The following is a 26,221-nucleotide window of genomic DNA, read 5'->3' as shown; positions in this document are numbered from 1 at the left end:
AGGACAGTCTCCCCAAAAGAGTTCAAGATGTGCTTAGAGCCAAGGGAGGTCACACTAAATACTGACTTTTGCTTGTACATATTTCATGTATTTTCTGTTTGTATCTTAATACAGACACCAAAAAATAATTATGGATGGTCATTAAAACTTTGCTAAAACAACAAAGCTGGTGGTGGCCTAAGACTTTTGCACAGTACTGTGTGTGTGTGTGTATTAAAATATAACTTACTAGCAATTATACCTAGACTTCAACAAAGATGAATCAGCTATCCAAATAAGTATTTATTTGAAGGTGGTGTCTATATGCTGTCATTTCCCTTCAGATCATATAAACCTTTTGCCTTTTATAAACCACAAATTTTTTTAGAGGAACATAACAGCTGTTCACAATTATTTTTAAGGAGGACTTTCTGGTGAGTTGTTTCTCCTGGGAGCAGTCTCCCACTGGACGGACTGTACCTCAGAGGCAGAGCACTTGCTTTGCATGCAGAAGGTCCTGGGTTCAAATTCTGACATCTCCATTAAGTACTAGAAAATAATTTTGCCTGAAACCCTGGAGAGCTGCTGCCAGTCATTGTCAACAAGATGGGGCTAGATAGACCTATGGCCTGACTTGGTGTAACACAGCTTCCTAGGTTCCTATGTTTGTGTCTCTAATTCTTCTGGTCATAAGAGCACCTGTAATCTACTGCCATGCAGAAGCAAAGCCCCCTTTTTATTTCATGGTGGGGACAATTATGCTAAAAATAAATTTTTAAAGTTTGAAGCAACCTTTCTTCCTTTGAACAGCTAGCATGTGCATGTACATTATTGTTTTGTTTTTGGATTATTAACTGTGCCATCAAAGTGCATGGTGCTTTGCTCAATACAGGAGGACAGGTCTCTGCCCCCAAGAACCTTACAATCTAAAATTTAACAAGGGAAATGGAAGCAGGGGCAACCAGGGAAAGAATATGCTATTGCTTCAGCTTTATAGTAAGGCAGCCCCTCCCTAGCCTGGTAGTCCAATACATCTGAAGGCCACAACTCTGGGAGTTCTAGTCCAACACATCTGGAGGGCACCAGGTGGGAGGAGGATGCTATAGGGTAATGCTTACTGTGCTTTTCCTGAATCCATCTGAGCTTTCTATCTTAATGTCACAGACTACACCTCTTACATTGAATGGCCTTTTGGCAGCACTGTTAACCTCCTCTGCCCTTCAATACCCATCTGTGTGCATACATGTGTGTATAATCTGTTAACTGAGGAAAACCTTTCATGCAACTGATCTAGTTTTACTCTTAAAGGCAGCCTAAAATAATTTCAAATAAATAAAATAGTGGACTCTAGTTCATGAAGGCATAGGCCGCAATCAATCTATTAGTCCTTAATGTGTCACAAGACTGTTCTCCATGCTTCATGCCAATCTACCTTTCCAAGTTAGCCCTTTTAAAAGAAATTATCTGCTAGTTATCAGATAATTATCAGGAAAGGCCGCTCTTGTGTGTCTCTATAACCCAGCCTTTTTAATTCTGCAGTGATCCTTCCATGTCATGTTCCCAAGGCTTTCCACTTCTGTCACCATAGGCACTTCTGGAATGGCATGCTGGTTGGAGTAGCTCCCTGAAAAGATGAATAAGAGCTCAGTCCTAACTAGATAGGCAGCCTGAGCTGCCTCCAACCTCAGAGGCGACCGCCTGTCCAAAGCAAGGCGGGGGAGGCACAGGGAATAGCAAGATTTTTGCTAGACAGCCATTTTCGGCTGTCTAGTGGTAGGGAGGTCAACTGGGAGAGGAAGCTGCCATTCAAAACATAGGATGTGTCGGACACACAGCTCCACTCTCCCCACCCCAGAACGCCCCCCAGCCCTGCCCCTTTTCAGTCACTCTGCGCTCCTCTTGTGAGCATGGAGGACTGGGCTTCTCGGAGGCAGCACAGATGAGGGCAGCAGTCGGTTTTCTGAGAACCGACCTCAGAGTGAGAATGAGAAGACAAGATACCCTGGAGAAGATGCTGATGCTAGGGAAAGTGGAAGGCAAAAGGAAGAGGGCCGACCAAGGGCAAGGTGGATGGATGGATGATATTCTGGAGGTGACGGACTCTACCTTGGGGGAGCTGGGGGTGGCGACGGCCGACAGGAAGCTCTGGCGTGGGCTGGTCCATGAAGTCACGAAGAGTCGGAAGCGACTGACTGAATAAACAACAAAGGAAACAAATAACTACAGCATCTTTTCAGCACCAGGTCAAAACTTTTCTCTTTTCCCAGGGATTTGGCAGCATGTGATGAGTTTTAATTGATGCTGGATTTGTTTTATGGTTTGGCTGATTGCTCAAAGTTGTTTTTAGATCTATGTTGTCTTTGTGTATACTGTCTCTCTGTGTTTTATATTTTAAATTTTGTGTTTAACTTTGTAATATTGTACTTTTAATGTTTTGACCTCTGTAAACCACCCAGAGAGCTTCGGGTAGGGTGCATTATAGAAATGTAATAAATAAAGTGTATAACAGTGTATATCCAGGCAGCATTAAGCAAGCAGTTATAGTGTAAATAAACAACTTTCTTAAGTGTTATCTAAAGTTTGCCTCTCTCTTTTTCCTCTCTTTTTTTAATGGTTGGAGTCACAACCCCATCTTTTGTGCATTCCTTTCCATGCACATCTGGGACATTTTTCTAACAGTACAATCCAATATATGTCTCCTCAAAACTAAGCTCCATGGAGTTCAATGGGACTTACTCCCAGGCAAGTGTTTATAGTGGATTTGATTGGAATATGCCATGATAAAAGAGCTTAAGTGGCACACTAAAAACCTAATTCAAAAGAAAGGAAGAATATCAAGCATAAACCAAGGTGCTGTATTACATTGGTGATGGGTGGAGGGAAACAGAAGACTCAAAATTCAGCCTGTTTCTTCTAACAATTACTGTTAAATCAAATACTCCACCATTGGACTATTATATTAATAACGCACAGTGCGGGGATACGTATTGTAATAAAATGGTCGTCCCTGGGTGGGCTCGAACCACCAACCTTTCGGTTAACAGCCGAACGCGCTAACCGATTGCGCCACAGAGACCCCTGGCTTGCTATCTGCTTTTATCATCAGATCCATAAATTCAGCAGCACTTTTGGGACATGTAAAATAAAAAAAATACTTTTGACGTTGGGAAAAACTTTAACAATACTCAGTAAAATGATCCCTATGGAGATTTGTGCCCCTGCGTCTCATCTGTTCACAAATGTAATATTGGGGCTAAATCTCGGTTATTTCATTGTCCACGAGCCAGCTGTTAAACCCATACTTTCAGAAATGATTTATCAAAACTACCCCCTTAAAAAAAAAAAAAAAAAATCCAAAGGTGCCCATTATTTCTGGAAATTTTCCTCATAAGCCATCTTCGCATCTTACTTTCATCCGCACCCAGGTTGCCCGCCCCTCAGTTTGCTTTCCAAATGCAAAATAAAAATTAACTTCTAAAAAAGTGGGCTCGTCCGGGATTTGAACCCGGGACCTCTCGCACCCGAAGCGAGAATCATACCCCTAGACCAACGAGCCAGCTTCGGAAAGAAAGCTCCCGTCATTCACTTTTCACAATTGCAACATGAACTGCAATCACTGCATATATACATTCCTTTCTGTCCCTGATGTCTTACTTCCTTAACTCCCTTTCGGCGCCTTGGCATTTCTGTTGTCCTGTTGCTCCTCCCATGTAGTGCATCTGACTTTCAGAGGAGCGTTTTGCAATTCAAAGGCCTATGCCGTCCTTTTTCTTGAGCAGAGCGGGAAAAAGAAGGGGGTTAGAGGAACCCGAACAAGCAGCTATAAAGCCCTCAACATCCTGGGTAAAAGATGCTTGAGTACTGCTTTAAAGGACATCGCCGGAAGTTCTTCTGTAAGGGTGTCATCTTGCATTCGCAAATGCCCGTATTCATGGATGGCGCTTCTCTTTTTGCAAGGCTCTGGAACTCTTTTCCCCCGCCCCGCCCTTTTTCATCCGGTGCAAAGGTTCAAACCCAGAACATATGTAATGAAGATGATGATGATGGAAATGGTGCTTCTGAGGATGCGCAGAGTGCATTTCTCCCCCTTTCTCCGAGTAATAAGTAATCACAGCAATAGCCGCACGGCTGGGATATTTGGCGCTCAAATAAAGCTGTTCCCTATCGCTATTTTTGTCAGGAGAAATAACAGATAGATATATATATATATATATATACACACGTACTAAATATTTACAAAATCCATGTTACACTACTACCCAACAGTATCCCTGAGTAAAAAGCTCAACAGTTGGGAAGGAAGGATAGTCGAGGAGGAAGCAAAATGGAAACGGGGGAATGTATGGGAATGAAGTTAATTCTATGGCACCGCGCTGTCAAAGAGTCACAGGAAATGCAGATTGCTGTGACCAAAAAAAATACAGATTTGAATGTACCAAGACACAGTATTTTCAGCTCTTCCTCGTTAGTATAGTGGTGAGTATCCACGCGGGAGACCGGGATTCGATTCCCCGACGGAGAGTTGCTTAATTTCTTGTAATCCATAGGGATGTATTTGTTTATTCGTTACTCAGGTCATGTATTTATTCAGTCGTGATTTGTTCTTTTGATTAGGCGCCGCTCTTTCCATGACGCATGCACACATGCATTATCATCCGTGTTCACTGGACTTTAGTTAGATACTTTCGGACTCTGGACTTCATGGTCTTAACACACACACACACACACACACAGACCCTTTAGGTGAGGATAAACTTCAATTCAATTGCTGCAACGTCGATAAGCCAGCCTGCTACGTCTGTGCCTCCCGCGCCGCCCATTGTAAATGAATCAGTAATCAACCTCCAAGCACAGGAAGGATTACGCACACCCATGTAGGCATGCTCTGTGAACTAATCTCGACTCGCGATTGATTGATTGATTAATTAATTAGTTATCTGAATGGCCGCCTCGACTGAGTCTCCCTGATCTTTCATTCCATACTCATGGGTAATAAAATAAATAAAGCTTCGGTTGCTAAATAATCTCGGAGCAAAACAACAGAGAAACAATCTCTGTTGATAGCAAGCATTTTCTCGTCCAATGCTGCTATGGGCAAAATGTTGGAATGCAGAACTTTTGAGTGCAAGACAACTCTTACGATTCTTTTACAGGAGGCGAAATCGATGAAAAATTAGGTTCCACCGAGATTTGAACTCGGATCGCTGGATTCAGAGTCCAGAGTGCTAACCATTACACCATGGAACCTCACCCGTCAAAGTCGTTTCACTTGGATTTCAAAAAGTTCACTAAAACACTTTCTTATTTCACCCCTCTGATTAAACAGGAATGTTCTACAATAACCAACTAAGAAAATGAACCAGACTTAGTCGTACTTACACTAGACCCATCAAAATCAAGGGGATTCAAGTTATATCCTATTGATTTCAATGGATCTGTTAAATGACTAAATCTGGATGCAGCCCTAAGTCTGCAATCCTATATACTTACCTGGAAGTAAGTCCCAGTGACCACAATGGGGCTTCTGAGTAGACATGCAGAGGATTGCACTGTTAAATCTCTCACCTACCACGACAGTTTTTGTAGCAGCAGTTTTGCAGCTGCAAACTAATAAAGCTGTTCTTCCAAAGTCCAAAAATCAGTATATTTCGAATCACGCTGCTGGGGTTCCTGCCCTGCGTGACATTTCTGTTTTGACTCCTGCTTTGTTGTTGTTCTTACAATGGCCTATGTGAGAAGTGTTGTCGACCACAGGAAAACATTTTATTCTTGTCAAATTTGAGATTTAGGGGAGGGGAGAAAAACACGGAAGGCACCACTGGGATTCGAACCCAGGATCTCCTGTTTACTAGACAGGCGCTTTGACCAACTAAGCCATGGCGCCCCCTGCAGCAGCTTTGTTGACGGAATGACTGGGAAAGCTAGCTTCTCCATTCAGAAACGGTATTCTACATTATTATGCAATCCACCAGCTCTGGATTGACACAAAGACAGCAGATAAGAACAACGACCTGTCCGCTAATATTTCACTCATTCTTGGGCAGATAATGACTCTTGATCTAGCACTGGACGGTCTCTCAATCTTTCCCGAAGCAGATGATAACATTATAAGCAATGGATTTTTTCTAATGCTTGCAGCAGCAGCCAGGATGGAGACAGTGGTGCCACCAAGATTTTAGGGAGATGTCCAAGGCCCCTCTCATCAGAATGAGCAGGAGGTCTCCCAAACTCAGCAAGGCTGTATTACCACATTTTGAAGTAAGTTAACTAATACACTTTACCATTTAAAGTGGGGGTTGGGATGGGTGGGGCTCCGCTAAGACCATTAAGTCAGTAATTCCCTAATTGCACAAGGTAGCAACAGACAGGAAAACAGCAGGGGGGTATTCCCTATCTGGAGATGGCATGTGAGAATATGGCAAGTGGCCTTAACAGAAAAAAATATCATTTCGAGCTAGATTAAGAAGAGGTGCAATAGGGGGTTGCTGTATAGATGGTTTGGTCTACAACTCTCATTTACCCCCAGCTACTATGGCCCAATGGTCAGGGATTGTGGGAGTTGTCATCCAAAACATCTGGAGAGCACCTGGTTACCTGGACCTGGTGTAATACAACAAGACCACTTCATGTGCATATGTGCGTGAGGAGGTGTGCTCCACAGGTCTGACTACTCAGCTCTGTACCCTATTCATTGTGAAAGGATGCTTTAAAGGTGACCAAACATGCAACAGCACATTCCTCCAAGGATTGACTACAAAGTTTGCTTCACTGCAAGACCAGGACTCTCACCAACTTACTATCTTGGGATTTTAAACTTTCCATTTATTGTTGTTCAGTGTTCCCGTTAGTACCTGTTCACTAGTAACCAACTTCAGCATCCTCCCAGAGAAGGAAGGGCTGGATGTGCCTGATCTCATCTGATCACAGAAGCTAAGCAGGGTCAGCCCTGGTTACTACTTGGATGAGAGACTGCCTGGGAATCAGGCTTCCTGCCTTGAGCAGAGAGGGTTGTCTTGTAAGCCCCTTCCAACCCTATGACTCTTATGACCCTGATTACCCAGGAACTCAGTCTAAAAAGAAGAAAATCCCACCCGCCTACACAGACACAAATCCAACTTAAATGTCCAGAGGATTATCTTGTCCCCCACAAACACACATACTTTTTGCCTTGCACAGAGAATGATAGGAAGATCAAACATTCAGCCCGATTTCAGTTGGATACCCAGGAGCTATGTCTAATTACTGTTTATTGAACTATGTTTATGAAATATGCACATGCATGCACGCGCACACACGCACACACGCCATTTCTTTAGGCATGCAAGCTGCTAAGGCAGCCATGAATCCCCATGCACACTGATATTGCTGAATTAATTATTTAGTTAGGCTCCCCATCCCATCCAACTTGATGAGGCATTCACCAGAAAGATGTAGATCTTTCTACATCTAAACACCTTCAGTTCAACTTTCTGTCACACTCCACCATGACCAAAAACAGATCCCAAACCAAGATGAGTATATGCAGATAAAGGAGACAGGCCTGTGCACATTGGACATAGACTTGGAGCTTCTCAGTGACTGTTCGTCACCTGGGGACAGACAGCAGGTGTAGCTCCTACTCTAGAGGTTTGTATCCTTGAGGGTGCACCTTCATTTTCTCACAATTAATTGCATCGTTGATTCTTTGGGTTGTGGTGGGGAGATGATGCAGGGTTTAGTCCCAGGGAAGTGGTTGTAGGCTTGCAACTTTAGTCATGCTTTGAGTAAACCCACTGAAATTAATGGGCCTTTAGTCATGACTACCGTGGCATCCCATTTATTTCAATGGGTCTGCTCTGGATCCATCCCCTAGTAATTTCATTGTAAATAGCTTGTTCCACCTTAAAAGAAAGTCAATGATGCAGAGTTCTTCCCACTGCATAATAAGAAATCCAGTCCAGAATGGTTTAAACAGACTATAAGAATATTAGAATAGTTGTGCTGAATCAGACCAAAGGCCTAGGTAATGGAGCATTCTGTTCACACAGCGGTCAACCAGCTACCTGTAGGAAGCCCACAAGAAGGACATGAATGCAATAGCAGTTTATCATGGAAGGCACATCTTTGTATGGATGAATCAAAGGCAATGCTTTTTAATGGTCATATTTATTATCCATGATTCACTGAAATCATTTTGGACTAGACTTTTTGCTTACTACAACATGGACTGAACTCTGCATTACAGACTTTCTTATAAGGTAGAAACCATTGTATTATACATCTTGCTCAGATAAACACCAATTTGTGACTTCTGAAATTCTGTTCTTCATAATTTTCTCTGAAAGTTTTTTTTTTCAAAACACAGAAAGTTTATTTTTAAAAAATAGCAAGTCCTATGAAAAGCAACTATGTCATTCACTGGTTGGAAGTTGGTCACAAGTCTGTTATTGGTCACAAGGTAATGAGGTGAGTTGGTATATTTTGTTTGACTGAAACAAAACCAAAAACTATAATCAAACAAACCAGCAGATAATACCAAACACACTAACACAAGGGAATAAAAAATAAGGGGCAGAAAATATAATGACTCAAGCAGGAGAGCCAGGGCCTGCAGGAGAAGCCACCACCCACTCCGGGGAAGAGGCGTGCCTGCTGCTGCTGTGCCTGCTGCCGCCATGCCTGCTGCTGCCGCCATCACCAACACCAGTCCTCCCCATGGACTTCTGCCTGGTGGACCGCCAGTCCCTGCAAGACCAGGCCCCCAGGTACTGAGCCAGCTGTGCTGACTGTTCCACCTGCCCCTTCCTGGAGGGAGGGGCTACATAAGCTGGCTGGCTGAGGTGGCCTGGGAGAGCCAGGGCCTGCAGGTGAAGCCACCGCCACCGCCACCACCACCACCACCAGGGAAGAGGCGTGCCCGCTGCTGCTGTGCTTGCGTCTGCTGCTGCTGCCACCACCGCCACCACCACCGTGGACTCCTGGCTGGCAGTATTTTTAAAGGGGATTTTTAAATTGTTTTTAAATTTTGGGGGGAGTCTGTTGTGTTTTTAGGGGTGGGTAGCCTGCCTGATAGGTGGAAGCAAGGGGGCATGTGTCCACCTGATGGAGGCAGTGGGGGGAGTGTTGGGGGCCAGAACATTCCGAGGCTGGGCAGCAGGCACTGGCAGAGCGCTAGGGGCAGGCCATGCCAGGTAAGGGGAACAAGGGAGAGATGTGTAGTATCTGTCCCCTGCTCCGGGCCTGTCCAGAGCCAAAGGATGGCTGGGGGAGGCGTGACTCAATCTTCTGACCTTCCTTTGCTGCTCTGCAATGCCAGGTCTATTACCCAGAAAACCTCCCTCATCCATGGCATGATCCTGGATGAGGGTGCAGACCTGGCATGTATGATGGGGACCTGGCTGGCCGAGGCCGCTGCTCCAACTCTTGTGGCCATGTGTCCAGCCAGATTTTCCTATGCACAGCAGCCGAGGGCTGGGGATCGGGGAGGGGGAGTGGCTGTTATCTATCGAGAGTCCTTGGTCTTCACCAGACCCCCTCTCTGGGAGACCAAGGTTGCTGAGTGCATGAATTGGAGGTTGGGACTGAAGGGCAGTCTGGGGATTCTGCTCATGTACCGTCCACCCCGCTGCACAACTGACTCCCTGGCCAAGGTGCTTGAGCTGGTCTCTGATGTTCGTCCCCTAGCTTATTGGTGTTGGGGGACTTCAGCTTATATTTGGGGGCCATCCTCACAGGGGCACCTTGGGACTTCATGAAGACCATGGCTTCCTGAGAGCTGCACCACATTCCAACTGGGTCCATCCATGTGGCTGGTCATGCACTAGACCTTGTGTTTGTTTCTGGAGAAGCGGGGAGTGATCTAGAAGTTGGGGGTATATCCACCACCCCCTTGCCATGGTCTGGTGATGTTGGACTTCTCAGTTCCACAACCCCTCCGCAGGGGTGGAGGACCCATTAAAATGATCCGCCCCAGTCGTCCTTTGGATCCAAATGGATTCCTGAACGCACTTAGGGATTCTCTGGAGCATGCCAATGGCCACTTGGTCGAGACCCTGGTGGGTGGGTGGAATGCCGCAATCACTGGGGCATTAGATTGGGTGGCTCTGAAACACCCTCTCCCCCTGAACAGGGCTCGGACTGCACCATGGTTCAATCCGCAGTTATGAGCTCTGAAACAGGAGGTGAGATGGCTAGAGCGCCGGTGGCGGACGTCTTGCTCCAAGGCGATCAGACACGGGCTAGAGCTGTATCTTCAGCCTATCATGTGGCAGTGAAGGCAGCAAAAAAGGAATATTATGCTGCCTCTATCGCGTCTGCAGAGTGCTGTCCCAGGAGGCTGTTCCAAGTGGTCCGGAGCCTGGTCGGTCCAGTTGCTCCGGAACCGCTGGAGCATTCTAAGGCCTCCTGTGAGGCCTTGGCAAGGCACTTTGCAGACAAAATTGATCAGATCAGGAGTGTTATTCCTTGCGCTGTGGATACAGTTAGTGAGCAGGAGGCGGTCTGTGGCACACTGGTTTTGTGGGATCGGTTCCAGCCTCTTCCTTCTGATTAAGTGGACAAGGTTCTTTCATTTGTAAGACCGACCACCTGCTTACTTGATCCTTGCCCATTTTGGCTCATTATGAGCTGCAGAGAGAGGCTGGGTGAGGGGATCAAGGCGGTGGTGAACGCCTCCCTTGAGGAGGGAGTGATGCCATCAGCCCTCAAGGAGGCAGTGATAAGACAGCTTTTTTTAAAAAAGCCCTCCTTGGATCCCCAAGTTCTGAACAACTTTCGCCCATTCTCGAATCTGCCATTTTGGGGCAAGGTGATTGAGCGGGTGGTAGCGATGCAGTTGAAGGCACACTTGGAAGAAGCCAATTATCTAGATCCATTTCAGTCGGGCTTCAGGCCTGGGCATGGGACAGAAACGGCCTTGGTCACCTTGGTGGATGATGTGAGGAGGACTCTGGATAGGGCAAATGCTCCTTCCTTGTTCTCCTCGACCTCTCAGCGGCTTTTGATACCGTTGACCACGGTATCCTCCTGGACCGCCTGGAGGGGTTGGGCATTGGACACACTGTATTACGGTGGTTCCGGTCCTTCCTCTCCAGCAGGTACCAGAGGGTAGCACTGGGAGAGGAGGTTTCAGACCCGCGGCCGCTCACTTGTGGGGTGCCATAGGGTTCCATCCTCTCCCCGATGCTATTTAACATCTATGTGAAGCCGCTGGGGGCTATCATCAGGAGGTTTGGGGTGCAGTGTCATCAGTATGCGGATGACATGCAGCTCTACCTCTCATTCAAATCTTCACCAAGGTTGGCCGTAGAATCCCTGTCCAAATGTCTGGAGACGGTGAGTGGCTGGATGGGGAGGAACAAGCTGAAGCTGAACCCTGGCAAGACCGAGGTACTTTTGGCGGGAGACAAGAGGAGGCTGGGGGATGTTGACCTGGTGTTGAATGGGGTACGGTTACCCTTGAAAGACCAGGTCTGCAGCTTGGGGGTCATCTTAGACTCCCAGCTGTCCATGGAGGCTCAGGTGTCAGCTGTGAGCCGGGCAGCGCTGTACCAACTCCATCCGATACAGCGACTGCGCCCCTTCCTTCCCGACCATCTGCTCCCATCGGTAGTACATGCCCTGGTCTCCTCTCATTTAGAGTACTGTAATGCACTTTATGTGGAGCTACCCTTGAAGATGGTTCGGAAGCTGCAGCTGCTACAGAACGCGGCGGCTCACCTGATTAAAGGCAGCCGCCAGCAAGATCATATCACTCCAGTGCTGAAGGAGCTGCACTGGCTACCAGTTTTTTTCTGGGCCAAATTCAAGGTGTTGGTTTTGACCTTTAAAACCCTATACAGTTCTGGCCCAGCCTATCTCAAGGAGTGCCTCCAGCAATACCAGTTAGGCCGCTCAACAAGATCAGCCTTGGATGGCCTTCTCTCTGTCCCATCAGCCAGGACAGCTAGGCTGGTGAGGACAAGAGAGAGGGCCTTCTCTGTGGTGGCCCCCACTCTGTGGAACTCCTTCCCTAGGGAACTCCACCATGCCCCCTCTGTAATGAGCTTCCGCCACACATTAAAAACGTGGTTGTTCAGGCAGGCATTTGGGGTGGGCTAGGGTAATTTTAGAAATGTGATGTTTTTAAAGTTGAATTTTATTGTATGAACTGTTTTTATTGTTGTACATCGCCCGGAGTGGCTGGGTGACTGGCCAGATGGGCGATTAATAAATGTAATAAATAAATAAAATAAATAAGCAGTCTCATTTCTTTCTCTATGTTAGTCTCTATCAGTGGAAGGTGGTGGCTCCAATATTGGTGGGGTGTGAATCCATTCTGGGTTTCAGTCAAACTAGCCAGAGCTCTAAAAGAGCTATCCAAGGTGTAGAAGCTATTTTGGGGATAGTGTTCAGCATCTTGGATAGTTCCTTTAGAGTTCTGGCTGGTTCTGACTGAAACCCAGTATGGATGCACCAGATTTCCACACCAAAATTTGAGCCACCAGCCTCCACTGCTCTCTCTCTCCCTCTCTCCTAGCAATAATACTTGCTTATATATATATAAAAAAACTATCTACCAGGAGTACAATTTGATATTCCTTTTACTATTTCATAAACGTAAGGAGGGTGGGAATGAAAACAGCCTGGAATGAGCTACAGTTGGGGACCATGAAGATGGGAAGTGTTGACATTGTCACTAACAATCTTGATAACAAAAGAATTCCCTGTTCCACTGGGACTTGAACCCAGGACCTTCTGCCTGTAAAGCAGACATGATAACCACTACACCATGGAACCTAGAGATATAACCTTGAGAAGATAAATGTTAAGGCACTAGAAAGGGTGAGGACATTTCATCAAAGGAAAAAAATATTTGAGGAAGGAGAGAGCCATGCAACAGTGAAGGGAGGATTGAAAATCATGCAGCTAGGCATGGGAGGGATCTGTGACATGACTGGTTTTCTTACACCACAGTCCTTTGCAATACGTTTCTACAGGATTGCAACCTGCTTCAATTTATACTCTGCCTTTCTCCAAGGGTGACAGACAGAAGCCAGTAAATGCATGTGATGAATGATAGATTGCAAAGGCCATCATGACAGAAGCACACTGAGTTTTGTATTAAAGTAATCCTGCAGTTCAAAATAGGAGATAACGTGGAACTATAATACAGTGAATGATCTGAAATGGATTCACACCTCCCTAAACAGGCCTTTGCTGTGGAAATTGTTTAAAGGGCCCGGAAGAAACAATCAGGATCGCCTGTCCTTAATGGCAGCAAACTCGTCCTATGACCGATTAAAATCAATTCACTGCCCTTCTAAGCATTGAGAGTCAGATTTGAAGGAGCTTTATTGACCGATTCGAGCTCAATGCATTATTATTATTCCAGTTTTTGCATAGACACTTCTCCCCCCACTAGTACCATTACTTTCCATCAACATGTCTCAGGCCCATGAAGATCTTGAATGTGGCATGCATTCAAGACGTTTCCGTATACTTCTGCTAATGATTAAAAAACCAACTAATAATCACACACACCCCATTCACGTTGATCACCCCGCCCAGAACGTCCCTCTTTGCGTTTAAAACCGGCCACCCTGCTATGCATGGTATCAAAAATTCTGGGATTAATAACCAGGTTGAGCATTTAGACTGCAACCCTATGCACGCTTCCCTGGAAGTAAAGCCTAGTGAACTAGTGGAATAAACATGCATCAGATTCAGCTGTCACTTCACAGACCACATTCTTTCCCCACCCACCTTGAGTTTAATCAAGAAACTTGTTTAATCTTGGAAACGAAAATGTGTCGTTCTGTTGACAAATACACAGTGGGAAGGAAGTCCTGTTTGTAAACGAACATGCTTCTGTTAACAACGTTGCAGGTGGTGCTCGCTAAGCACCGTACCTGGATGGGGTGGCAGTGACAAAAGGGTAAGATATGGATACGTCCCAGGTTAAGAGAGGTCACACGGAGATCTCTCCAAGGACTTCGCCCTTCCTATGAATTTGTGGGCGGCTCTTAAAAGAGCGTTTGGGGGTTCTCCGAGACCCGCTCCTCCCAAGCGTGCCCTCACTTCTTCGGCGCTGCCTTCTTCGTCTGGGCCGCCTTGGCTTTGGGCGTCGTAGGCCTGGCCTTCGCCTTGACGGCTTTGGCTTTCGCCGGGCTCTCGGCCGCTTTCTTGGCCTTCGCCTTCCGCGCGCTCTTGGCCGCCTTCTTGGCCCCGGGGGCGGCCTTCTTGGGCTGCTTCTTGGCCGCGCGCTTCCCGCTCCTGGCCGGCGCCGCCGCCTAGCCCTCCGCCGGCTGCTTGCTGAGCTCGAAGGAGCCCGAGGCGCCCGAGCCCCCGGCCTGCACGAGGGCGCCTTTGCTCACCAGGCTCTCGAGGCCCCGCTCACGCGGCTGCTGCTCTTCCCCACGTCGCAGCCGGCCGCCGCCAGAGCCTTCTTGCGCGGCCAGCGACACCCCGCCGCGCTCCCGGGGGCGGACGCCGCCTGCACCAGCACCTCCGTGGCGCTGCGCCGGAGGGCTTGCGGGGCTGGGCGCGCCCGCCGCCTCCTGGCCTCCTTGGCGGGGGCCTTGGCCGCCGGGGGGGCCGCCGGGGGAGCCGCGGCGGGGCGGGGCGGCCGGAGCCTCTTCGGGCATGCTGGCTGGCCGAGGACCGCGGCGGAGACGCGGCCCGACCGCAGAAGCGCGCAGAAATCACGGGCGCGGCGGCTGCCCGGTATTTCTCGGGCGGGAGCCGCGCTCCCATTGGCGCGTTTCCGCGCCTTCTGCCTGGGGAGCAGAAGTGGCTCCGCTGTCCAGGGCCGCTTCGGTGCTTCTCACGCTCCCCAAAACACGGAATTCATTCCGGGCCGCTGCACCGAATCGCCCGGTTCCCGGCTGACGCAGAAAAGGAGACCTCGTACTTCTGCTACGTTAGTGCGAGGTGCCTAAAGGCGGGAGAAATGGGACTCGTAATTGAGGCGGAAAGCCTCGGCCGTGTAATGAGCCCCTGAGGTTGGGAAATCTTGAGTTTTCCGTCAGAAAACACCTGCTTCTTTTCCGAGTACGATTCTGAAAGCCTTCAGCGTTCCATCTCCAGAGGGTCTCGAGGGGCGCCGGCAAGAAATTCAACGCTTCGCATCAACAATTCAGCGGAAAGAGGTGTATGAAAGTATCGACAACAGCACAGAGAACTGAGATTTCCTCCGAGTCCTTTAAGGGCGGCGGCTCCAACTGGGGCGCAGATGGGGAAAAATCCCTGTGGAGTATGTTATTCGCATTACACAGGGTAAAGTCCAACATTAGCCCTACTTAGAGCAGACCCATTGAAATGAATGGGACCTAAGTTAGTCATGACTACCATAAGTCCCATTCATTGCAATGGGTTTACTCCAAGTAGGGCTAATGTTAGTTTTTGCCCATTGCATTCAATTCCATCTACACTTAACCACTCATTCCCCAAAACTAGCAAATAACGCGTGTATTGTGTTTTCTGTCGCTCTGAGGAAGAGGAAGATAATATGCACACATCCCTTTGGGGGACCTAAGAGAGAATGCAAGGCCGTCCTATATCGGGGACTTCGGGCCCCGGTTTTGCCTTTATCACATTCACAGCGAAGTTCCAAGTGCAGCAGTGAACTCAATGGGAGTGACGTTTCAGTAGACATGCATTGGATTGCACAGGCTGGATCCAAGCAACCTTAGGTCCTTCCGCAACGCACCTTTCTCGGTGTCATTTCACGGAGTGAATTCGGTTCTTTGGGGTTCGGAGATAACGTCTACTTATAAAGTATTGTTAATTTCCTCATACAGCTGAGAAGGGCTTCCTATTTCTCTGACTTCTTTGCTGCTTCGGGAATGGGGTGACTGCATCAGGGTTGGAGGAAACAGTACAAAACGCAGAACAGGGACAAAGAAAAAGGAAGCGCCCTAGAAATGAAAGAGGTGGGTACAAACGCGCAGGGCAATTCCGGATTTTTCGGAGACTTAAGGAACAAGGTGACGACAAGTTTTCGGATAGTAGTCGTGGCCGAGTGGTTAAGGCGATGGACTAGAAATCCATTGGGGTCTCCCCGCGCAGGTTCGAATCCTGCCGACTACGCACTAGAGTTTTAGTATTTTTTTCCTTTCGTGGGTTCTATGATTCCTCTGTTCTCTTTGTTAAATAGACAGAAAAATCTACTTGAAATATTTTAAGTGATACCTTTTTGTAGTTTCCTTTGTTTTTCTCATCCACCACCTCTCCACCTACAGGAAGTCTCCTCTACGTTTTCTGGAAGAAAGGTGTTCCTCCCAGCTTCTTTCAAAATGTTCTAGTTGCTGCATGGATAATATTTCCTGAAATAGCAAAAGGAACTTTCGCATGTTGCAAGAACAATCTATGTTCGACTGGAACGAAGTGGAAACACCAACCAGTTTACAGAAATTGGACACTTTGTGACCAATACTTCTCTACGTGTTAACTACAGTGCGCGTTTCCTCGTTAGTATAGTGGTAAGTATCCCCGCCTGTCACGCGGGAGACCGGGGTTCGATTCCCCGACGGGGAGACAATATTCGCTTTTGGAACGGGCCAGGTACTGTTAAAAGAACAATAAAAATTTCATGGCACCTTAAATGCCAACAGCTATTTTGTGGTACTGAGCCCACTGCATCAGATCAATGAAGTGTTATTTTTTAAAGAAATCTATGCACAGTATAGAATTCCATGTAAAGTACAGTACAGTATTATACATGCACAAACAGATGGATTTAGAGGGGGGATGTTAACACAGGGACCAAGAGGCCATCAGATGTAAGACACGTAGTCTGTGATATTTCTATGCAAAGCTCAAATGGTTTTTAAGTGTAAGATTTTAAATAATTGTAAGGTTGCCTTGAGTGCTCTTTCTGGGGCAGCAATTTTTAATATAAATTTTTAAAATGTATATGTAAGCATAGCGGCTGTTCACAACAGTGATTGGGGATTACATAATCTTCCCTGCTTTTGATGTTAATTTAGCATTTATAGTGAGACTAACATACACATCATAATGTGTATGACACATTATGTTAGCCTCATAATGTGTATATAACATAGTGTGTATATTAGTGTGTATGTTAGCTCCTTCATGGATCACTGCCTTGTTGTGGCGAAGCGGCTTGCGTAACTCAGTGAAGCCATAAGCTATGCCGTGCAGGGCCACCCAAGAGGGACAGGTCATGACGGACAGTTCGGACAAAATGTGGGCCACTGGAGAAGGAAATGGCAACCCACGCCAGTATTCTTGACAAGAAAACCCCATGGAACGTGTTGTTGTTCAGTCGTTCAGTCATGTCCGACTCTTCGTGACCCCATGGACCATAGCACGCCAGGCCTTCCTGTCCTGCGCTCTCTCCCAGAGTGTGCTCAAGTTCATCTTCATTGCATCGGTGAAGCTATCTAGCCATCTCATCCTCTGCCGTCCCCTTCTCCTTTTGCCTTCAGTCTTTCCCAGCATCAGGGTCTGTTCCAGAGGGTTTTCTCTTCGCATTAGGTGGCCATGGAACGTAGCACAAGGCTAAAAGAGATGACGCCGCAAGATGAGACTCTCAGCTCGGAAGGTGTCCAATATACTACTGGGGAAGAGCAGAGGGAATTTCCAAGTAGCGCCAGAAAGAGTGAAGCGGCTGGGCCAAAGCCGAAAGGACACTCAGCTGTGGATGTGTCTGGTGGTGAAAAGAAAGTCCAAAGCTGTAAAGAACAATATTGTTTAGGAACCTGGGATGTCAGATCAATGAATCAAGGTAAGCTGGAGGTGGTCAAACAGGAGATGGCAAGACTGAACATCGACATCTTGGGAATCAGCAAACTCAAATGGACAGGCATGGGCGAATTTGATTCAGGTGACCATTATGCCTACTACTGTGGGCAAGAATCCCTTAGAAGAAATGGAGTAGCACTCATAGTCAACAAAAGGGTGGGAAAAGCAGTACTGGGGTACAATCTCAAAAACGACAGAATCAACTCAGTACGAATCCAAGGCAAACCATTCAACATCACAGTAATTCAAGTCTATGCCCCAACCACTGAGGCCGAAGAAGCTGAGGTTGATCGGTTCCATGAAGACCTCCAACACCTTCTAGAACTAACACCAAAAAAAGATGGTGTTTAACACCCCTCTTCATCATAGGGGATTGGAATGCTAAAGTAGGAAGTCAAGACATAACTGGGATAACAGGCAAGCATGGCCTTGGTGTACAAAATGAAGCAGGACAAAGCCTACTAGAGTTTTGCCAAGAGAACACGCTGATCATAGCAAACACTCTTTTCCAACAGCACAAGAGGCGACTCTACACATGGACATCACCAGATGGACAATATCGAAATCAGATTGATGATGTACTCTGCAGCCAAAGATGGAGAAGCTCTATACAGTCAGTAAAAACAAGACCTGGAGCTGCCTGTGGCTCAGATCATGAGCTTCTTGTGGCAAAATTTCAGCTGAAATTGAAGAAAGTAGGGAAAACCAAACCATTCAGGTATGACCTAAATCATATCCCTTATGAATATACAGTGGAGGTGAGGAATAGATTTCAGGGATTAGACCTGATAGACAGAGTGCCTGAGGAACTATGGACGGAGGTCTGTAACATTGTTCAGGAGGCAGCAACTAAATCCACCCCAAAGAAAAAGAAATGCAAGAAAGCAAAGTGGCTGTCTGATGAGGCTTTACAAGTAGCTGAGGAAAGAAGGGAAGCGAAAAGCAAGGGAGAAAGGGGAAGATATACCCCACTGAATGCAGAGTTCCAGAGAATAGCAGGGAGAGACAAGAAGGCCTTCTTCAATGAACAATGCAAAGAAATCGAAGAAAACAATAGAATGGGAAAGACTAGAGATCTCTTCAAGAAAATTGGAGATATCAAGGGAATGTTTTGTGCAAAGACGGGCATGATAAAGGACAAAGAAGGCAGGGACCTCACAGAAGCAGATGAGTTTAAGAAGAGGTGGAAAGAATACACAGAAGAACTATAGATCTTAATGTCCCTGATAGCCATGATAGTGTGGTCACTGAAATTGAGCTGGACATCCTCGAGAGTGAAGTCAAGTGGGCCTTAGGAAACATGACTAACAGCAAAGCTAGCGGAGATGACAGTATTCCAGCTGAGCTATTTAAAATCCTAAAAGATGATGCTGTTAAAGTGCTGCACTCAATATGCCAACACATTTGGAACACTCAACAATGGCCACAAGACTGGAAAAGGTCATTTTACATTCCAGTTCCAAAGAAGAGCAATGCCAAAGAGTGTTCAAACTACCTCACAATTGCGCTCATTCCACATGCCAGCAAGGTGATGCTCAAAATCCTACAAGCTAGGCTTCAGCAATATGTGAACAGAGAACTACCAGAAGTACAAGCTGGGTTTCGAAGAGGCAGAGGAACTAGAGATCAAATCGCCAACATTCGCTGGATCATGGAGAAAGCAAGAGCATTCCAGAAAAAGTCTATTTCTGCTTCATTGACTATGCTAAAGCCTTTGATTGTGTGGATTACAACAAACTCTGGCAAATTTTTAAGAGATGGGAGTACCAGACCACCTTACCTGTCTCCTAGGGATGTACGAAAGTCACTTACCTTTCCGCAGATTATGTTCATGGTGTGGGGGGGAGGCGTTCTGTCCCTCCCCCCAGAATCCTCATCGGGCAGGGAAGCAATCCGGTCCTCCCCCCCTCTGGAATCCTCAACAGCCGACTATGCTCCGCAGCGGCTCCGCGGAGCAGCTGGCCAGGCCCAGGCCAGGGCTGTCCATAGCCGGATTTCCGGCCGCAGAGGGCTCTGGGTAAAAAAAAAAAAACGCGTATGTAAATGGCAGCTACGGCTGCCGCCATTTGCGTTCCTTATTTTTCGCCATCTAAGTCTACGTAAATATTTACGTAGGCTAAAACGGCGAATCAAAAAGGGACGCAAATAGCGCCCACTACGCTATTTGCGTTCCCCTTTATTTTCGCCGTAATAGTCTACGTAAGTATTTACGTAGACTAAGACAGCGAAAAATAAGGAACGCAAATGGCGGCGGCCGTAGCCACCGCCATTTGCGTACGTGGTTTTTTTTTTAAACCGGGATGTCATAGGCTACATAAGTCTTTACGTAGCCTATCATGTCTCTGTAAAAAAAAAAAATACCGGCTAGACTGCAAATGGTGGCGGCAGCAGCTGGTTGGAAGACCAGCTGCCGCAGCCGCTGCCGCAGCCACCAGCAGAACCGCTGCCGCCCGGAACATCCGCCCCAGGTAAGTCTCATCCCGGGGGGGATCCTTGGGGGGGCAGGCCGTTCCACCACAGATTTCGGGGGTCCTAATGCACTGGCACTCGGCCTCACTGAGATCTGTGGCGGAATTCTCTGACATCCATACTGTCTCCTGAGAAACCTGTACGAGGGTCAAGAAGCAACAGTAAGAACCAGACATGGAACAATCGATTGGTTCCAAATTGGGAAACGACTACGACAAGGCTGTATATTGTCGCCCTGCTTATTTAATTTATATGCAGAGTACATCATGAGAAACGCCGGGTTGGATGAATCACAGGTCGGAATTAAGATTGCTGGGAGAATTATCAACAACCTCAGATATGCAGATGATACCACCCTTAATGGCAGAAAGTGAAGAGGATCTAAAGAGCCTCTTGTTGAGGGTGAAAGAGGAGAGTGCAAAAGCTGGTTTGAAAGTCAACGTTATAAAAACTAAAATCATGGCATCTGGCCCCATCACTTCCCAGCATATAGAAGGGGAAGAAATGGAAGCAGTGACAGATTTTATTTTCTTGGGCTCCAAGATCACCACAGATGGTGACTGTAGCCATGAAATTAAAAGATGCTTGCTCCTTGGGAGGAAAGCTATGGCAAACCTAGACAGCATAGTAAGAAGCAGAGACATCACCTTGCTGACAAAGGTTTGTATAATCAAAGCTATGGTTTTCCCAGTAGCAACGTATGGCTGTGAGAGCTGGACTATAAGGAAGGCTGAGCGCCGAAGAATCGATGCTTTCGAACTGTGGTGCTGGAGAAGACTCTTACGAGTCCCCTGGACTGCAAGGAGGTCAGATCAGTCAATCCTAAAGGAGATCAACCCTGAGTGCTCATTGGAAGGACAGATACTGAAGCTGAAGCTCAAATATTTTGGCCACCTAATGCAAAGAGAAAACTCCCTGGAAAAGACCCTGATGCTGGGAAAGATTGAAGGCAAAAGGAGAAGGCAGAGGATGAGATGGCTAGATAGCATCACCGATGCAATGAATATGGACTTGAGCAGCACACTCTGGGCGAGAGTGCAGGACAGGAAGGCCTGGCGTGCTATGGTCCATGGGGTCACGAAGAGTCGGACACGACTTAACGACTGAACAACAACAACAAACATACACATATAATAAGCACTGAGGCAGATCAAGGTAAGTCATCCTTGTCCAATATGGCATACCCTAGATGTGTTGGACTACAACTCCCATCATTCTCCTGGCACCAGATTGAGCAAGGCTGCATTAGGCCAACCATCTAAGGCAGAGCTTTCCAAACTGTGTGCCGCGACACATTAGTGCGTCAGCAGCAGTGTGTAGGTGTGTCGCGCAAAATGCAGAAAATTGTGCGGAAGGGCACCGCAGAGCTCCCTTACTCGCGTTTGCTTCCCTTGGCCCCTCCCCCGGAACTTCCTAAAGCAGCTAATGTTAAAGCAGCTAAGCCTTTGCTGCTAAGGCTTAGGTGCTTTAACATTAGCTGCTTTAGGATCATGTGGTGTTTTGACATAGGACGCACGTCATTGGCGGTGTTGGAGCGGTACAGCGAGGGGTGCGGTAACGCTGGCTGCACGAGGAGTGTGGAGAATTCGAAGTTAGTGGAACAATTAGTTGAGCAATTTGCAATCAGCTTAGGCAAGAGGCTTCCCCGCGTCCTCGGTGCAGCTGCAGGGCGGCAGGGGAGAACAACGGCCCGCCGTATGCCCCCAGAGCAGGGAGGGCTGCGCCGGGCAGGCGAGGAGCTTCAAGCCTGCGCTCCCCGGAAAGGTAGAGGCACGGGATGAAGAGAGGGGAGGGGAGGCGCCGCCCTGGGAGCAGAGCGTGGCTGATGCCGGCACGGAGAAGTGGCAGTGGCCACCAGCCCTGCGAGGTTTCGGGCACACCCTTTGTGGACTTCTGCACTGCGCTACCGCGCGGCCAGGCCAAAGTAGCGTGCAGGTGGAAACGCCACCTGGGACTGCACCGAGCAGGCCGTCCGCCATCTTGGCCAATAGGAACGGAGCTCAGTGGAGGCCAGAAGCCTGGGAATCGGCGTGCTCCCAGTCACCCGGGCGAGCGCAGCTGCAGGCTGTCACCCACTCAACCCACCTGCTGCTGGCTGAAGGGAGGCCACCCTCCCAAACCCAATGTGGCAAACAGCAAGCCACCCACCACGTGGCACTTAAAAATAAATGGCAGAAATCAAATTATATTTTTACTCTGCTGTAATCGTGGATTAACCACCCACCGGCAATGTACCACCAGAAAGTGCTGGAACTGGACTCTGGACATAGGCATTGCAAATATTTACAGCAATATAGCCTTGTAGTGAGACATATGTATTTACACCATTTTTGTTGGACTTTTGCTTCTCTACTTCATGCGTTTTTGCAGCTGAGCTCCTATCTGGACCTATGTGTCCTAATATGTATTGTAAATACTTTAGTTAATTTTGTTTATTTTTCACATTTTCTCCTGGTCCTGATTCCTATCTTTATCTCACTTTATCACTGTGGGAGTGGAGTGCAGGTGCTGTTGTTTTTATAAGAAAAAACAGAGAAAGATAAGTGCCAAAAACAGTCCTGTTATTTTCGTATTTAGTTAATGCTAAAACCTAAAAATAAATCCGCATAGATTTATTCATTAAATTGCAGTTGAATTACCCGTAAAATGGGTAAGTTTCTAATTAAGAAAAGGAAAGCTGGTGAAGATGACGTTTGCAATGAACAAAATGTAGCCGCTATAGAGGAAACTATGCAAGAATCAACTGTTGAACGGTCTGTATTAGTATGTAAGAAGTGTAAAGGAAAAATTTCCAAGCCTCGTTTATACAGTAAAGATTATATGAAACTGGGGTTCACATTTTCTGGTAATGAAAACAATCCTTGTCCCCAGTGTTTAGTTTGTGGGGATATACTTGCAAATGAAAGTATGGTACCAAATAAATTAAAGCGTCATTTTACCTCAAAACACTGTCATTTGTCAGAAAAACCAGTAGAATACTTTACTGAGCTCTCAAAATCTATAAAGAAGCAGTCTGCATCATTCACAAAGAGAATGAAGACATCAGAGAAAGCTCAAAAGGCAAGTTACTTGGTTGCTCAAATAATTGCCAAAAACAAGGACCCACAAGCTATTGCCAAAACCACCATAAAGGAATCTTGCTGTGCTATTGTTTGAACAATGTTTGGGCCCGAATTTGAGATAGAAGTTAATAAAATCCCTTTGGCAGATAACATGATCAGAAGATATATTCAAGACATGTCTGATGACACTAAGCAGCAAATGAAGGATATTTTTCAAGACAATAAAATGATCTTTACATTGCAGTTAGATGAAGCAACAGATGTCAGTAGGTTAGCACAATTATTGGTTTTTATACATTTCATTCATACTGACAGAATTATTGAGCAATTCTTGTGTTGTCTAGAACTTCCAATGAGAACTAAAGGTGAAGATATATTTAAAACTTTAGATTGCTTCATGAAGGAAAATAATTTGCAATGGTTAAATTGTGTAGGAATATGCACAGATAGCGCACCCTCAATGGTTGGTTCAACAAAAGGTTTTACAGCTTTAGCAAAGAAAGAGAATGAAAATATTATAATTACTCATTGCTTTTTACATCGTGAAGCACTAGTCACGCAAACCACTGGAAATGAATTAAGAAAAGTTTTGGACAAAGTGGTTCAAATGGTCAATTACATTAAAAGTAGACTTCTTCAATCAAGATTATTTGCTCATATTTGTGAAGACATGGGGGCAAGGTTTAAAAAGCTTCTACTACACACAGACCTTCTCAAGAGGTTGAGTACTTTGCGTGTATATGAATTGAGGGAAACGATGCTTAAACTTTTTGAGGAAAATCAGCAAAATGAATTCTGCGACCTAATTCAAAGCAAACTTTGGTGCACAAAATTGGCATATCTTGCTGACATATGAACATTTGAATAAAATAAACACCAGTATGCAAGGAAAAGGAGAAAATATCTTAACAGTGGTAGATAAAATTTGTGCTATGAGAGACAAAATAGCAATTTGGAAAAGGAAAGTGAAAGGAAATTTTGAAATGTTTTCCAAAACTGCTGAGTGCCAGCTAAAATGTGATATCAGCTCGCTAATTGTTGACCATTTAACATTGCTGGGAGAGAAAGTTCATCATTACTTCCCAAATGTTGAAATCCAAGACTATGATTGGATCAGAAATCCATTTCTTTCAACTGCAACGAGGAACTTTTCACTTATTGAAGAAGAATTAGCTGACATAATGATTGAAATCTGTTAATGATGCACCCTGATGAACAGGGTGACTTAGACAGCTTTTGGATTCGCATTTCAAAAATGCATCCAAACATAACTAGAAAAGCGTTAAAAATTCTTCTGCAGTTTTCTACTACATACATTTGTGAAGTACCTTTTCAAGCGATGGCAAACTTAAAGACACTGAAATGTGGATGCTTAAAAATGCTTGATGACGAAATGCGAGTGCCTTTATCTAATATTCCACCAAATATTGAAAAGCTGTATTCATCCCATCAATCTCATACATCCCATTAAAATGGTAAGTAGTTATTGGTGTAATTCAACTGTTTTAAATTCTTGCACATACTTACATACTGTTACTCATAAATGAAAACAATGTATGTTATCTTACAAATCATATATTTTTAAAAATATAAATGAAAGGTTTTCATGAGATATGTTGTATCCCCATACATTTCGTTATTACAATTTATGTTTGTGTCCGTATCTCTTATAACGAGTTAGTTTAACCTCCGGTTCGCTAGTAAAACTGAATTACTGTGTCACGAAATGATGCACGTCTAAAAAGTGTGTCACCAACATGAAAAGTGTGGAAAGCTCTGATCTAAGGGATGCTCTAATTGTTGTATTCATTGCTTGTACTAAGTATATGTAATAACAAGTTGTTACTTTTCCTTTCCATTATCAACACAGTACAACTTTTGCTCCATAGTTCCTTGAATCAGTGAATAACTTGGCATGCTGAATACTACTTGTATATCTCTTTTCTTTACATGTTCATTAGCAATATAAATGGTGGTGAGGTGTTTCATGTGGTAGTGTTCCTTAATTTCTATAGACCCCATGTGATGGTGTGCACCACACGTGTTTAAATTTATATTCTTGTTATTAGTGTGGCATGTTCTTCTGATAACATCCTAGCGCTACACATAACTCTTTCACTTCACAGTTTTTGTTTTTGACAGCAATGAAGGACAACAGAGATTTAGATACCAAGTTCTTTGCCATTCATGATGATATTGTCATGCTCCCTCACCCCAGTCCTGAGAGGGGTGAATTTGCAGAGGCTTCAGCACCTATTCAGATTTCCATTTCCTAGGAGGGCAGTGGAGACTTGTAGTGTTTCTTTTATAAAGGTTTATTTACACTGTGCTCAGGATGAAGGCCTACAACAACAACAACAACGCCAAGCAAACCTTGGCTCCTCTCAGCTGCCCAGCAGATCATCGCAAGATAAAAGCCGCTTCCCTTGGTCTAAGATTCAAAGGGGTGTCAGAGAATTCCGCCATGGATCTCGGTGAGGCCGAATGCCAGTGCATTTGGCCCCCCGAACTCCGTGGCAGAACGGCCTGCCACCCCCCCACGGATCCTCCCCGGGACAAGACTTACCTGGGGCGGATGTTCCGGGCAGCGGCTGGTCTTCCGATTGGCTGCCGCCGCCGCCATTTGCAGTCTTGTCTTTTTTTTTTTTTTTGCACAGACGTGATAGGCTACGTAAGTTTTTACGTAGCCTATCATGTCTCCGTAAAAAAAAAAAAGATGAAGAAAAATAAGGAACGCAAATGGCGGCGGCCATAGCCGCCGCCATTTGCATACGCGTTTTTTCCCCCCCTTACCCAGAGCCCTCCACAGCCAGAAATCCGGCTGCGGATGGCCCTGGCCGGCTGCTCCGCAGAGCTGCCGCAGAGCACAGCTGGCTTTCCAGGATTCCGGGGGGGAGGACCGGATTGCCTCCTCCCCCTTCAAGGATTCCGGGGAGAGGGATGAAGCGCCTCCCCCCCCCAGAGGAACCTAGAGGAGCCAGGTA

The 26,221-nt window shown here is 46.2% G+C and overlaps 7 non-coding genes and 1 pseudogene across 7 annotated transcripts; 2 read left to right on the top strand and 6 right to left on the bottom strand.

The window, feature by feature from the left end:
• Positions 1–2,981: 2,981 nt before the first annotated feature.
• TRNAN-GUU (transfer RNA asparagine (anticodon GUU)) lies at positions 2,982–3,055 on the bottom strand. Its single transcript has one exon. It is a non-coding gene; the product is annotated as a tRNA-Asn (tRNA).
• Positions 3,056–3,463: 408 nt separating this feature from the next.
• On the bottom strand, positions 3,464–3,535 carry TRNAP-CGG (transfer RNA proline (anticodon CGG)). Its single transcript has one exon. It is a non-coding gene; the product is annotated as a tRNA-Pro (tRNA).
• Positions 3,536–5,154: 1,619 nt separating this feature from the next.
• Positions 5,155–5,226, bottom strand: TRNAQ-CUG (transfer RNA glutamine (anticodon CUG)). Its single transcript has one exon. It is a non-coding gene; the product is annotated as a tRNA-Gln (tRNA).
• Positions 5,227–5,789: 563 nt separating this feature from the next.
• TRNAT-AGU (transfer RNA threonine (anticodon AGU)) lies at positions 5,790–5,863 on the bottom strand. The gene has a single exon. It is a non-coding gene; the product is annotated as a tRNA-Thr (tRNA).
• Positions 5,864–12,662: 6,799 nt separating this feature from the next.
• Positions 12,663–12,735, bottom strand: TRNAV-UAC (transfer RNA valine (anticodon UAC)). The gene has a single exon. It is a non-coding gene; the product is annotated as a tRNA-Val (tRNA).
• A 1,277-nt stretch (positions 12,736–14,012) lies between these two features.
• Positions 14,013–15,661, bottom strand: LOC146342728 (uncharacterized; annotated as a pseudogene).
• Positions 15,662–15,944: 283 nt separating this feature from the next.
• On the top strand, positions 15,945–16,026 carry TRNAS-AGA (transfer RNA serine (anticodon AGA)). Its single transcript has one exon. It is a non-coding gene; the product is annotated as a tRNA-Ser (tRNA).
• A 375-nt stretch (positions 16,027–16,401) lies between these two features.
• TRNAD-GUC (transfer RNA aspartic acid (anticodon GUC)) lies at positions 16,402–16,473 on the top strand. The gene has a single exon. It is a non-coding gene; the product is annotated as a tRNA-Asp (tRNA).
• The last annotated feature ends 9,748 nt before the right edge of the window (positions 16,474–26,221 follow it).

The sequence above is a fragment of the Heloderma suspectum genome, chromosome 6, assembly GCF_057233095.1.
Source record: "Heloderma suspectum isolate Gila_16-S chromosome 6, 16-S_ref, whole genome shotgun sequence".
In the NCBI taxonomy this organism is placed as follows: domain Eukaryota; kingdom Metazoa; phylum Chordata; class Lepidosauria; order Squamata; family Helodermatidae; genus Heloderma; species Heloderma suspectum.
The sequence above is the reverse complement of the archived record's forward strand: the minus strand, read 5'-3'. Positions and strand labels throughout refer to the sequence as shown.